This window comes from Vigna umbellata, chromosome 9 (assembly GCF_029865625.1).
Source record: "Vigna umbellata cultivar VRB3 chromosome 9, Vumbellata_1.0, whole genome shotgun sequence".
Lineage (NCBI taxonomy): Eukaryota > Viridiplantae > Streptophyta > Magnoliopsida > Fabales > Fabaceae > Vigna > Vigna umbellata.
Genome location: NC_142173.1, coordinates 49,191,686 through 49,205,566, shown reverse-complemented (window position 1 = coordinate 49,205,566; position 13,881 = coordinate 49,191,686).

Below are 13,881 nucleotides of genomic sequence, written 5' to 3'. Positions count from 1 at the left end.
CGAAGTGGAGGAAGGGAGGAAGTGGACAAAGTGGACGAAGGGGAGGAAGTGGAGGAAGTAGACGAAGTTGATGAAGTTGGACGAAGTTGACGAAGTGGACAAGTGCAGGAAGTTGAGGAAGTGAGTAAGTGGTGGAAGTGAAGAAGTGGACGATGTGGATGAAGTGGAAGAACAAGGGAACAAGTGGAGGAAGTGGAGGAATTGGAGAAGGGGAGGAAGGTGGGGAAGTGGAGGAAGTTGACGAAGTGGACGAAATGGAGGAAGTTGACGAAGTTGACAAGATGAGAAGTGGACGAAGTAGAAGAAGTTGACAAAGGGGGTGGACGAAGTTTAGGATGTGGACGAAGTGGACAAAGTTTGAGATGTGGTAGAAGTTGAGGAAGTGGACGAGGTGGCGAAGTGGATGAAGTTGACGAAGTGGACTAATGGAGGAAGTGGAGGAAATGGAGGCAGTGGACGAAGTTGAGGAAGTTGGCGAAGATGACAAAGTGGACGAAGTGGAGGAAGTGAAGGAGTGGACAAGGTGGAGGAAGTAGAGGAAGTGGACGATGTGGAGGAAGTGGAGAAGTGGAGGAAGTGGAGGAAGTGAAGGTAGTGGACGAAGTGGAAGAAGTGGAGAAGCGGAGAAGAAAGTGGACGAAGTGGGACAAAGTTGACGAAGTGGAGAAGTGGACGAGTGGACGGGTGGAGGAAGTAGGGATTGGATGACTGGAGGAAGTGAAGGAAGGGAGGAAGTGGAGGAAGTTGAAGAAGGGGAAGAAGTGGAAGAAGTGCATGAAGTGGACAAGTTGCGAAGTGACGATGTTGAGGAAGTGGATTAATTGAGGAAGTGAGGAAGTGTGGACGAGCTGGACGAAGTGGAGGAAGTAGAGGAAGTGAAGGAAGTGGAGGAAGTGGAGGAAGTGGAGGTGGGAGGAAGTGGAAGAAGCAGAAGAAGAAGTTGACGAACTTGACGAAGTAGAAAAAGTGGACGAAGTTGACGAAGTTGGCGAAGTTGACGAAGTTGGCGAAGTTGACGAAGTGGAAGAAGTGGACGTAGTGTAGGTAGTGGTCGAAGTGGAGGAAGTGGACGATGTGGAGGAGTGGAGGAAGTGGAGGAAGTTGAGGAAGGGGAGGAGTGGAGGAAGTGGAGGAAGTTGACGAAGTGGAAGAAGTGGACGAAGTCGATGAAGTGGACGAAGTTGTCGAAGTGGACGAAGTTGATGATGTGGACGAAGTGGACGAAGTGTACGAAGTGTACGAACTGGGCGTAGTGGACGAAGTGGAGGAAGTCGAGGAAGTGGAGGAAGTTGATGAAGTGGACGAAGTGGAGGAAGTGAAGGCTGGTGGAAGTGGAGGAAGTTGAGGAAGTGGACCAAGTAGCGAACTTGACGAAGTTGGCGAAGATGACAAAGTGGGCGAAGTTAACGAAGTGGAGCAATTGGAGGAACTGGAGGAAGTAGACGAGGTGGACGAGGTGGAGGAAGTAGAGGAAGTTGAGGAAGTTGAGGAAGAGGAGAAGTGGAGGAAGTGAACGAAGTGCAGGAAGTGGACGAAGCAGAAGAAGAAGTGGACGAAGTTGACGAAGTGGACGAAGTGGACGAAGTTGACAAAGTTGACAAGTGGACGAAGGGGACCATCTGAACGAAGTGGAGGAGTGGACTAAGTGGAGGAAGTGACGAGGTGGACAAAGTGGAGGAAGTGGAGGAAGTTGAGGAAGTAGAGGAAGTAGACGAAGTTGACGAAGTTGATGATGTTGGACGAAATGGACAGAGTGGAAGAAGTGGAGGAAGTAGAGGAAGTGGAGTAAGTGGTGGAAGTGGAGGAAGAGGAGTAAGTGGACAAAGTGGAAGAAGAAGTGGAGGAAGTGGAGGATGTGGAGGAAGCGGAGGAATGGGAGGAAGTGGAGGAAGTGGGGGAAGTGGAGGAAGTGGACGAAGTTGACGAAGTTGACAAAGTGGATGAAGTAGACGAAGTTCACGAAGTGGACGAAGTTGACGAAGTGGACGAAGTGGACGAAGTGGAGAAAGTGTAGGAAGTGGAGAAGTTGACGAAGTGGAGGAAGTGGAGGAAGTGGAGGAAGTTGACGAAGTGGAGGAAGTGGACAAAGTGGAATAAGTGAACGAAGTGGAGGAAGTGGAGGAGTGGACGAAGTTGGCGAAGTTGACGAAGTTGACGAAGTTCAGGAAGTGGACAAAGTGGACTAAGTGGACGAAGTGGAGGAAGTGGAGGAAGTAGAGGATGTGGACGAAGTTGATGAAGTGGAGAAGTGGACGAAGTGACGAAGTGGACTAAGTGGAGGAAGTGGAGGAAGTGGAGGAATGGAGGAAGTGGAGAAAGTGGAGGAAGTGGAGGAAGTGAGGAAGTGAAGAAAGTGGAGGAGGTGGAGGAAGTTGACGAAGTGGACGAAGTTGAGGAATTGGACGAAGTGGACGAAGTGGACAAATTTGACGAAGCAGACTAAGTGGACGAAGTGCAGGAAATGGAGGAAGTGGACGAAATGGACGAAGTGGAGGAAGTGGAGAAAGTGGGGGAAGTGGAGCAAGTTTGACGAAGTGGACGAAGTTGACGAAGTTCACGAAGTTCACGAAGTAGACGATGTTGACGAAGTGGAAGAAGTGGAGGAAGTGGACGGACTTGAGGGAGATGAGGAAGTGGACGAAGTTGACGAAGTGGAGGAAGTGGAGGAACTGGACGAGGTGGCGAGTGGAGGAGTAGAGGAAGTGGAGCACGTGGAGGAAGTGGCATTAAGGGGAGGAAGTGGAAGAAGTGGAGGAAGTGGAAGAAGGGAAGAAGCGGAAGAAGAAGTGGACGAAGTGGACAAAGTTGACGAGGTGGACGAAGTTGACGAAATGGACGAAATGGATGAAGTGGACGAAGTCGACGAAGTGGAGGAATTGGAGAAGTGGATGAAGTCGACGCAGTAGACGACGTGGACGAAGTGGACCACGTAGATGAAGTTGACGAAGTTGGAAGTGGACGAAGTTGACGAAGTGGACCATGTAGACGAAGTTGACGAAGTTGACGAAGTTGACGAAGACGAAGTTGACGAAGTTGACGAAGTGGACGAAGTTGACGAAGTGGACGGAGTTGACGAAGTGGACGGAGTTGACGAAGTGGACAGAGTTGACGAAGTGGACGAAGTTGACGAAGTGGACGAAGTTCAGGAAGTGGACGAAGTGGACTAAGTGGGGAAGTGGAGGAAGTGGAAGAAGTGGAGGAAGTAGAGGAAGTGGACGAAGTTGACGAAGTGGAGGAAGTGAGGAAGTCGAGGAAGTGGACGAAGTGGAGGAAGTGGACGAAGTGACTAAGTGGACGAAGTGGAAAAAGTACACGAAGTAGACTAAGTGGACGAAGTGGAGGAAATGGAGGAAGTGGACGAAGTAGATGAAGTTGACAAAGTTGGCGAAGAAGACAAAGTGGACGAAGTTGATGAAGTGGAGATGTGGAGGAACTGGAGGAACTGGAGGAAGTAGACGAGGTGGACGAGGTGGAGGAAGTAGAGGAAGTGGAGGAAGTTTAGGAATGCGACGAAGTGGAGGAAATGAACGAAGTGCAGGAAGTGGACGAAGCAGAAGAAGAAGTGGACGAAGTTGACGAAGTGGACGAAGTAGACGAAGTGAACGAAGTTGACAAAGTTGACGAAGTGGACGAAGTGGACGAAGTGGACCATCTGACCGAAGTGGAGGAAGTGGAGGAAGTGGACAAAGTGGACGAAGGGGAGGAAGTGGAGGAAGTAGACGAAGTTGATGAAGTTGGACGAAGTTGACGAAGTGGACAAAGTGCAGGAAGTTGAGGAAGTGGAGTAAGTGGTGGAAGTGAAGGAAGTGGACGATGTGGATGAAGTGGAAGAACAAGTGGAACAAGTGGAGGAAGTGGAGGAATTGGAGGAAGGGGAGGAAGTGGGGGAAGTGGAGGAAGTTGACGAAGTGGACGAAATGGAGGAAGTTGACGAAGTTGACAAAGATGAGAAAGTGGACGAAGTAGAAGAAGTTGACAAAGTGGACGAAGTTGAGGATGTGGACGAGTGGACAAAGTTGAGGATGTGGTAGAAGTTGAGGAAGTGGACGAGGTGGACGAAGTGGATGAAGTTGACGAAGTGGACTAAGTGGAGGAAGTGGAGGAAATGGAGGCAGTGGACGAAGTTGAGGAAGTTGGCGAAGATGACAAAGTGGACGAAGTGGAGGAAGTGAAGGAAGTGGACGAGGTGGAGGAAGTAGAGGAAGTGGACGATGTGGAGGAAGTGGAGGAAGTGGAGGAAGTGGAGGAAGTGAGGTAGTGGACGAAGTGGAAGAAGTGGAAGAAGCGGAAGAAGAAGTGGACGAAGTGGACAAAGTTGACGAAGTGGAGGAAGTGGACGAGGTGGACGAGGTGGAGGAAGTAGAGGAAGTGGATGAACTGGAGGAAGTGAAGGAAGGGGAGGAAGTGGAGGAAGTTGAAGAAGGGAAGAAGTGGAAGAAGTGCATGAAGTGGACAAAGTTGACGAAGTGAACGATGTTGAGGAAGTGGATAATTGGAGGAAGTGGAGGAAGTGTGGACGAGCTGGACGAAGTGGAGGAAGTAGAGGAAGTGAAGGAAGTGGAGGAAGTGGAGGAAGTGGAGGAATGGGAGGAAGTGGAAAGCAGAAGAAGAAGTTGACGAACTTGACGAAGTAGAAAAAGTGGACGAAGTTGACGAAGTTGGCGAAGTTGACGAAGTTGGCGAAGTTGACGAAGTGGAAGAAGTGGACGTAGTGTAGGTAGTGGTCGAAGTGGAGGAAGTGGACGATGTGGAGGAAGTGGAGGAAGTGGAGGAAGTTGAGGAAGGGGAGGAAGTGGAGGAAGTGGAGGAAGTTGACGAAGTGGAAGAAGTGGACGAAGTCGATGAAGTGGACGAAGTTGTCGAAGTGGACGAAGTTGATGATGTGGACGAAGTGGACGAAGTGTACGAAGTGTACGAACTGGGCGTAGTGGACGAAGTGGAGGAAGTCGAGGAAGTGGAGGAAGTTGATGAAGTGGACGAAGTGGAGGAAGTGAAGGCAGTGGTGGAAGTGGAGGAAGTTGAGGAAGTGGACCAAGTAGCGAACTTGACGAAGTTGGCGAAGATGACAAAGTGGGCGAAGTTAACGAAGTGGAGCAATTGGAGGAACTGGAGGAAGTAGACGAGGTGGACGAGGTGGAGGAAGTAGAGGAAGTTGAGGAAGTTGAGGAAGAGGAGGAAGTGGAGGAAGTGAACGAAGTGCAGGAAGTGGACGAAGCAGAAGAAGAAGTGGACGAAGTTGACGAAGTGGACGAAGTGGACGAAGTTGACAAAGTTGACAAGTGGACGAAGGGGACCATCTGAACGAAGTGGAGAAGTGGACTAAGTGGAGGAAGTGGACGAGGTGGACAAAGTGGAGGAAGTGGAGGAAGTTGAGGAAGTAGAGGAAGTAGACGAAGTTGACGAAGTTGATGATGTTGGACGAAATGGACAGAGTGGAAGAAGTGGAGGAAGTAGAGGAAGTGGAGTAAGTGGTGGAAGTGGAGGAAGAGGAGTAAGTGGACAAAGTGGAAGAGAAGTGGAGGAAGTGGAGGATGTGGAGGAAGCGGAGGAATGGGAGGAAGTGGAGGAAGTGGGGGAAGTGGAGGAAGTGGACGAAGTTGACGAAGTTGACAAAGTGGATGAAGTAGACGAAGTTCACGAAGTGGACGAAGTTGACGAAGTGGACGAAGTGGACGAAGTGGAGAAAGTGTAGGAAGTGGAGGAAGTTGACGAAGTGGAGGAAGTGGAGGAAGTGGAGGAAGTTGACGAAGTGGAGGAAGTGGACAAAGTGGAATAAGTGAACGAAGTGGAGGAAGTGGAGGAAGTGGACGAAGTTGGCGAAGTTGACGAAGTTGACGAAGTTCAGGAAGTGGACAAAGTGGACTAAGTGGACGAAGTGGAGGAAGTGGAGGAAGTAGAGGATGTGGACGAAGTTGATGAAGTGAGAAGTGGACGAAGTTGACGAAGTGGACTAAGTGGAGGAAGTGGAGGAAGTGGAGGAAATGGAGGAAGTGGAGAAAGTGGAGGAAGTGGAGGAAGTGGAGGAAGTGAAGAAAGTGGAGGAGGTGGAGGAAGTTGACGAAGTGGACGAAGTTGAGGAATTGGACGAAGTGGACGAAGTGGACAAATTTGACGAAGCAGACTAAGTGGACGAAGTGCAGGAAATGGAGGAAGTGGACGAAATGGACGAAGTGGAGGAAGTGGAGAAAGTGGGGAAGTGGAGCAAGTTGACGAAGTGGACGAGTTGACGAAGTTCACGAAGTTCACGAAGTAGACGATGTTGACGAAGTGGAAGAAGTGGAGGAAGTGGACGGACTTGAGGGAGATGAGGAAGTGGACGAAGTTGACGAAGTGGAGGAAGTGGAGGAACTGGACGAGGTGGACGAGGTGGAGGAAGTAGAGGAAGTGGAGCACGTGGAGGAAGTGCATTAAGGGGAGGAAGTGGAAGAAGTGGAGGAAGTGGAAGAAGGGGAAGAAGCGGAAGAAGAAGTGGACGAAGTGGACAAAGTTGACGAGGTGGACGAAGTTGACGAAATGGACGAAATGGATGAAGTGGACGAAGTCGACGAAGTGGAGGAATTGGAGGAAGTGGATGAAGTCGACGCAGTAGACGACGTGGACGAAGTGGACCACGTAGATGAAGTTGACGAAGTTGTGGAAGTGGACGAAGTTGACGAAGTGGACCATGTAGACGAAGTTGACGAAGTTGACGAAGTTGACGAAGTGGACGAAGTTGACGAAGTTGACGAAGTGGACGAAGTTGACGAAGTGGACGGAGTTGACGAAGTGGACGGAGTTGACGAAGTGGACAGAGTTGACGAAGTGGACGAAGTTGACGAAGTGGACGAAGTTCAGGAAGTGGACGAAGTGGACTAAGTGGGAGGAGTGGAGGAAGTGGAAGAAGTGGAGGAAGTAGAGGAAGTGGACGAAGTTGACGAAGTGGAGGAAGTGGAGGAAGTCGAGGAAGTGGACGAAGTGGAGGAAGTGGACGAAGTGGACGAAGTGGACGAAGTGGAAAAAGTACACGAAGTAGACTAAGTGGACGAGTGGAGGAAATGGAGAAGTGGACGAAGTAGATAAGTTGACAAAGTTGGCGAAGAAGACAAAGTGGACGAAGTTGATGAAGTGGAGGATGTGGAGGAACTGGAGGAACTGGAGGAAGTAGACGAGGTGGACGAGGTGGAGGAAGTAGAGGAAGTGGAGGAAGTTTAGGAATGCGACGAAGTGGAGGAAATGAACGAAGTGCAGGAAGTGGACGAAGCAGAAGAAGAAGTGGACGAAGTTGACGAAGTGGACGAAGTAGACGAAGTGAACGAAGTTGACAAAGTTGACGAAGTGGACGAAGTGGACGAAGTGGACGAAGTGGACCATCTGACCGAAGTGGAGGAAGTGGGAATGGACAAAGTGGACGAAGGGGAGGAAGTGGAGGAAGTAGAAGAAGTGGAGTAAGTGGTGGAAGTGGAGGAAGAGGAGGAAGTGGACAAAGTGGAAGAAGAAGTGGAGGAAGTGGAGGATGTGGAGGAAGCGGAGGAATGGGAGGAAGTGGAGGAAGTGGGGGAAGTGGAGGAAGTGGACGAAGTTGACGAAGTTGACAAAGTGGATGAAGTAGACGAAGTTCACGAAGTGGACGAAGTTGACGAAGTGGACGAAGTGGACGAAGTGGAGAAAGTGTAGGAAGTGGAGGAAGTTGACGAAGTGGAGGAAGTGGAGGAAGTGGAGGAAGTTCACGAAGTGGAGGAAGTTGACGAAGTGGACGAAGTTGACGAAGTGGAGGAAGTGGACAAAGTGGAATAAGTGAACGAAGTGGAGGAAGTGGAGGAAGTGGACGAAGTTGGCGAAGTTGACGAAGTGGACGAAGTTCAGGAAGTGGACAAAGTGGACTAAGTGGACGAAGTGGAGGAAGTGGAGGAAGTAGAGGATGTGGACGAAGTTGATGAAGTGGAGAAGTGGACGAAGTTGACGAAGTGGACTAAGTGGAGGAAGTGGAGGATGTGGAGGAAATGGAGGAAGTGGAGAAAGTGGAGGAAGTGGAGGAAGTGGAGGAAGTGAAGAAAGTGGAGGAGGTGGAGGAAGTTGACGAAGTGGACGAAGTTGAGGAATTGGACGAAGTGGAAGAAGTGGACGAAGTGGACAATTTGACGAAGCAGACTAAGTGGACGAAGTGCAGGAAATGGAGGAAGTGGACGAAATGGACGAAGTGGAGGAAGTGGAGAAAGTGGGGGAAGTGGAGCAAGTTGACGAAGTGGACGAAGTTCACGAAGTTCACGAAGTAGACGATGTTGACGAAGTGGAGGAAGTGGAGGAAGTGGACGGACTTGAGGGAGATGAGGAAGTGGACGAAGTTGACGAAGTGGAGGAAGTGGAGGAACTGGACGAGGTGGACGAGGTGGAGGAAGTAGAGGAAGTGGAGCACGTGGAGGAAGTGCATTAAGGGAGGAAGTGGAAGAAGTGGAGGAAGTGGAAGAAGGGGAAGAAGCGGAAGAAGAAGTGGACGAAGTGGACAAAGTTGACGAGGTGGACGAAGTTGACGAAATGGACGAAATGGATGAAGTGGACGAAGTCGACGAAGTGGAGGAATTGGAGGAAGTGGATGAAGTCGACGCAGTAGACGACGTGGACGAAGTGGACCACGTAGATGAAGTTGACGAAGTGGTGGAAGTGGACGAAGTTGACGAAGTGGACCATGTAGACGAAGTTGACGAAGTTGACGAAGTTGACGAAGTGGACGAAGTTGACGAAGTTGACGAAGTGGACGAAGTTGACGAAGTGGACGGAGTTGATGAAGTGGACGGAGTTGACGAAGTGGACAGAGTTGACGAAGTGGACGAAGTTGACGAAGTGGACGAAGTTCAGGAAGTGGACGAAGTGGACTAAGTGGAGGAAGTGGAGGAAGTGGAAGAAGTGGAGGAAGTAGAGGAAGTGGACGAAGTTGACGAAGTGGAGGAAGTGGAGGAAGTCGAGGAAGTGGACGAAGTTGAGGAAGTGGACGAAGTAGACGAAGTGGACGAAGTGGAAAAAGTACACGAAGTAGACTAAGTGGACGAAGTGGAGGAAATGGAGGAAGTGGACGAAGTAGATGAAGTTGACAAAGTTGGCGAAGAAGACAAAGTGGACGGAGTTGATGAAGTGGAGGATGTGGAGGAACTGGAGGAACTGGAGGAAGTAGACGAGGTGGACGAGGTGGAGGAAGTAGAGGAAGTGGAGGAAGTTTAGGAATGCGACGAAGTGGAGGAAATGAACGAAGTGCAGGAAGTGGACGAAGCAGAAGAAGAAGTGGACGAAGTTGACGAAGTGGACGAAGTAGACGAAGTGAACGAAGTTGACAAAGTTGACGAAGTGGACGAAGTGGACGAAGTGGACGAAGTGGACCATCTGACCGAAGTGGAGGAAGTGGAGGAAGTGGACAAAGTGGACGAAGGGGAGGAAGTGGAGGAAGTAGAAGAAGTGGAGTAAGTGGTGGAAGTGGAGGAAGAGGAGGAAGTGGACAAAGTGGAAGAAGAAGTGGAGGAAGTGGAGGATGTGGAGGAAGCGGAGGAATGGGAGGAAGTGGAGGAAGTGGGGGAAGTGGAGGAAGTGGACGAAGTTGACGAAGTTGACAAAGTGGATGAAGTAGACGAAGTTCACGAAGTGGACGAAGTTGACGAAGTGGACGAAGTGGACGAAGTGGAGAAAGTGTAGGAAGTGGAGGAAGTTGACGAAGTGGAGGAAGTGGAGGAAGTGGAGGAAGTTCACGAAGTGGAGGAAGTTGACGAAGTGGAGGAAGTTGACGAAGTGGAGGAAGTGGACAAAGTGGAATAAGTGAACGAAGTGGAGGAAGTGGAGGAAGTGGACGAAGTTGGCGAAGTTGACGAAGTGGACGAAGTTCAGGAAGTGGACAAAGTGGACTAAGTGGACGAAGTGGAGGAAGTGGAGGAAGTAGAGGATGTGGACGAAGTTGATGAAGTGGAGAAGTGGACGAAGTTGACGAAGTGGACTAAGTGGAGGAAGTGGAGGAAGTGGAGGAAATGGAGGAAGTGGAGAAAGTGGAGGAAGTGGAGGAAGTGGAGGAAGTGAAGAAAGTGGAGGAGGTGGAGGAAGTTGACGAAGTGGACGAAGTTGAGGAATTGGACGAAGTGGAAGAAGTGGACGAAGTGGACAAATTTGACGAAGCAGACTAAGTGGACGAAGTGCAGGAAATGGAGGAAGTGGACGAAATGGACGAAGTGGAGGAAGTGGAGAAAGTGGGGGAAGTGGAGCAAGTTGACGAAGTGGACGAAGTTCACGAAGTTCACGAAGTAGACGATGTTGACGAAGTGGAGGAAGTGGAGGAAGTGGACGGACTTGAGGGAGATGAGGAAGTGGACGAAGTTGACGAAGTGGAGGAAGTGGAGGAACTGGACGAGGTGGACGAGGTGGAGGAAGTAGAGGAAGTGGAGCACGTGGAGGAAGTGCATTAAGGGGAGGAAGTGGAAGAAGTGGAGGAAGTGGAAGAAGGGGAAGAAGCGGAAGAAGAAGTGGACGAAGTGGACAAAGTTGACGAGGTGGACGAAGTTGACGAAATGGACGAAATGGATGAAGTGGACGAAGTCGACGAAGTGGAGGAATTGGAGGAAGTGGATGAAGTCGACGCAGTAGACGACGTGGACGAAGTGGACCACGTAGATGAAGTTGACGAAGTGGTGGAAGTGGACGAAGTTGACGAAGTGGACTATGTAGACGAAGTTGACGAAGTTGACGAAGTGGACGAAGTTGACGAAGTTGACGAAGTTGACGAAGTGGACGGAGTTGACGAAGTGGACGGAGTTGACGAAGTGGACGGAGTTGACGAAGTGGACAGAGTTGACGAAGTGGACGAAGTTGACGAAATGGACGAAGTTCAGGAAGTGGACGAAGTGGACTAAGTGGAGGAAGTGGAGGAAGTGGAAGAAGTGGAGGAAGTAGAGGAAGTGGACGAAGTTGATGAAGTGAACGAAGTTGACGAAGTGGAGGAAGTGGAGGAAGTTGAGGAAGTGGACGAAGTTGAGGAAGTGGACGAAGTACACGAAGTGGACGAAGTGGAAAAAGTACACGAAGTAGACTAAGTGGACGAAGTGGAGGAAATGGAGGAAGTGGACGAAGTAGATGAAGTTGACAAAGTTGGCGAAGAAGACAAAGTGGACGAAGTTGATGAAGTGGAGGATGTGGAGGAACTGGAGGAACTGGAGGAAGTAGACGAGGTGGACGAGGTGGAGGAAGTAGAGGAAGTGGAGGAAGTTTAGGAATGCGACGAAGTGGAGGAAATGAACGAAGTGCAGGAAGTGCACGAAGCAGAAGAAGAAGTGGACGAAGTTGACGAAGTGGACGAAGTAGACGAAGTGAACGAAGTTGACAAAGTTGACGAAGTGGACGAAGTGGACGAAGTGGACCATCTGACCGAAGTGGAGGAAGTGGAGGAAGTGGACAAAGTGGACGAAGGGGAGGAAGTGGAGGAAGTAGACGAAGTTGATGAAGTTGGACGAAGTCGACGAAGTGGACGAAGTGCAAGAAGTTGAGGAAGTGGAGTAAGTGGTGGAAGTGAAGGAAGTGGACGATGTGGATGAAGTGGAAGAACAAGTGGAACAAGTGGAGGAATTGGAGGAAGGGGAGGAAGTGGGGGAAGTGGAGGAAGTTGACGAAGTGGACGAAATGGAGGAAGTTGACGAAGTTGACAAAGATGAGAAACTGGACGAAGTAGAAGAAGTTGACAAAGTGGACGAAGTGGAGGATGTGGACGAAGTGGACAAAGTTGAGGATGTGGTAGAAGTGGAGGAAGTGGACGAGGTGGACGAAGTGGATGAAGTTGACGAAGTGGACTAAGTGGAGGAAGTGGAGGAAATGGAGGCAGTGGACGAAGTTGAGGAAGTTGGCGAAGATGACAAAGTGGACGAAGTGGAGGAAGTGAAGGAAGTGGACGAGGTGGAGGAAGTAGAGGAAGTGGACGATGTGGAGGAAGTGGAGGAAGGGGAGGAAGTGGAGGAAGTGAAGGTAGTGGACGAAGTGGAAGAAGTGGAAGAAGCGGAAGAAGAAGTGAACGAAGTGGACAAAGTTGACGAAGTGGAGGAAGTGGACGAGGTGGAGGAAGTAGAGGAAGTGGATGAACTGGAGGAAGTGAAGGAAGGGGAGGAAGTGGAGGAAGTTGAAGAAGGGGAAGAAGTGGAAGAAGTGCATGAAGTGGACAAAGTTGACGAAGTGAACGATGTTGAGGAAGTGGATTAATTGGAGGAAGTGGAGGAAGTGTGGACGAGCTGGACGAAGTGGAGGAAGTAGAGGAAGTGAAGGAAGTGGAGGAAGTGGAGGAAGTGGTGGAATGGGAGGAAGTGGAAGAAGCAGAAGAAGAAGTTGACGAACTTGACGAAGTAGAAAAAGTGGACGAAGTGGACGAAGTTGGCGAAGTTGACGAAGTTGGCGAAGTTGACGAAGTGGAAGAAGTGGACGTAGTGTAGGTAGTGGTCGAAGTGGAGGAAGTGGACGATGTGGAGGAAGTGGAGGAAGTGGAGGAAGTTGAGGAAGGGGAGGAAGTGGAGGAAGTGGAGGAAGTTGACGAAGTGGAAGAAGTGGACGAAGTCGATGAAGTGGACGAAGTTGTCGAAGTGGACGAAGTTGATGATGTGGACGAAGTGGACGAAGTGTACGAACTGGGCGTAGTGGACGAAGTGGAGGAAGTCGAGGAAGTGGAGGAAGTTGATGAAGTGGAGGAAGTGGAGGAAGTGAAGGAAGTGGTGGAAGTGGAGGAAGTTGAGGAAGTGGACCAAGTAGCGAACTTGACGAAGTTGGCGAAGATGACAAAGTGGGCGAAGTTAACGAAGTGGAGCAATTGGAGGAACTGGAGGAAGTAGACGAGGTGGACGAGGTGGAGGAAGTAGAGGAAGTTGAGGAAGTTGAGGAAGAGGAGGAAGTGGAGGAAGTGAACGAAGTGCAGGAAGTGGACGAAGCAGAAGAAGAAGTGGACGAAGTTGACGAAGTGGACGAAGTGGACGAAGTTGACAAAGTTGACAAAGTGGACGAAGGGGACCATCTGAACGAAGTGGAGGAAGTGGACTAAGTGGAGGAAGTGGACGAGGTGGACAAAGTGGAGGAAGTGGAGGAAGTTGAGGAAGTAGAGGAAGTAGACGAAGTTGATGATGTTGGACGAAATGGACGGAGTGGAAGAAGTGGAGGAAGTAGAGGAAGTGGAGTAAGTGGTGGAAGTGGAGGAAGAGGAGGAAGTGGACAAAGTGGAAGAAGAAGTGGAGGAAGTGGAGGATGTGGAGGAAGCGGAGGAATGGGAGGAAGTGGAGGAAGTGGAGGAAGTGGACGAAGTTGACGAAGTTGACAAAGTGGATGAAGTAGACGAAGTTCACGAAGTGGACGAAGTTGACGAAGTGGACGAAGTGGAGAAAGTGTAGGAAGTGGAGGAAGTTGACGAAGTGGAGGAAGTGGAGGAAGTGGAGGAAGTTGACGAAGTGGAGGAAGTTGACGAAGTGGAGGAAGTTGACGAAGTGGAGGAAGTGGACAAAGTGGAATAAGTGAACGAAGTGGAGGAAGTGGAGGAAGTGGACGAAGTTGGCGAAGTTGACGAAGTGGACGAAGTTCAGGAAGTGGACAAAGTGGACTAAGTGGACGAAGGGGAGGAAGTGGAGGAAGTAGAGGATGTGGACGAAGTTGATGAAGTGGAGAAGTGGACGAAGTTGACGAAGTGGACTAAGTGGAGGAAGTGGAGGAAGTGGAGGAAATGGAGGAAGTGGAGAAAGTGGAGGAAGTGGAGGAAGTGGAGGAAGTGGAGGAAGTGAAGAAAGTGGAGGAGGTGGAGGAAGTTGACGAAGTGGACGAAGTTGAGGAATTGGACGAAGTGGAAGAAGTGGACGAAGTGGACAAATTTGACGAAGCAGACTAAGTGGACGAAGTGCAGGAAATGGAGGAAGTGGA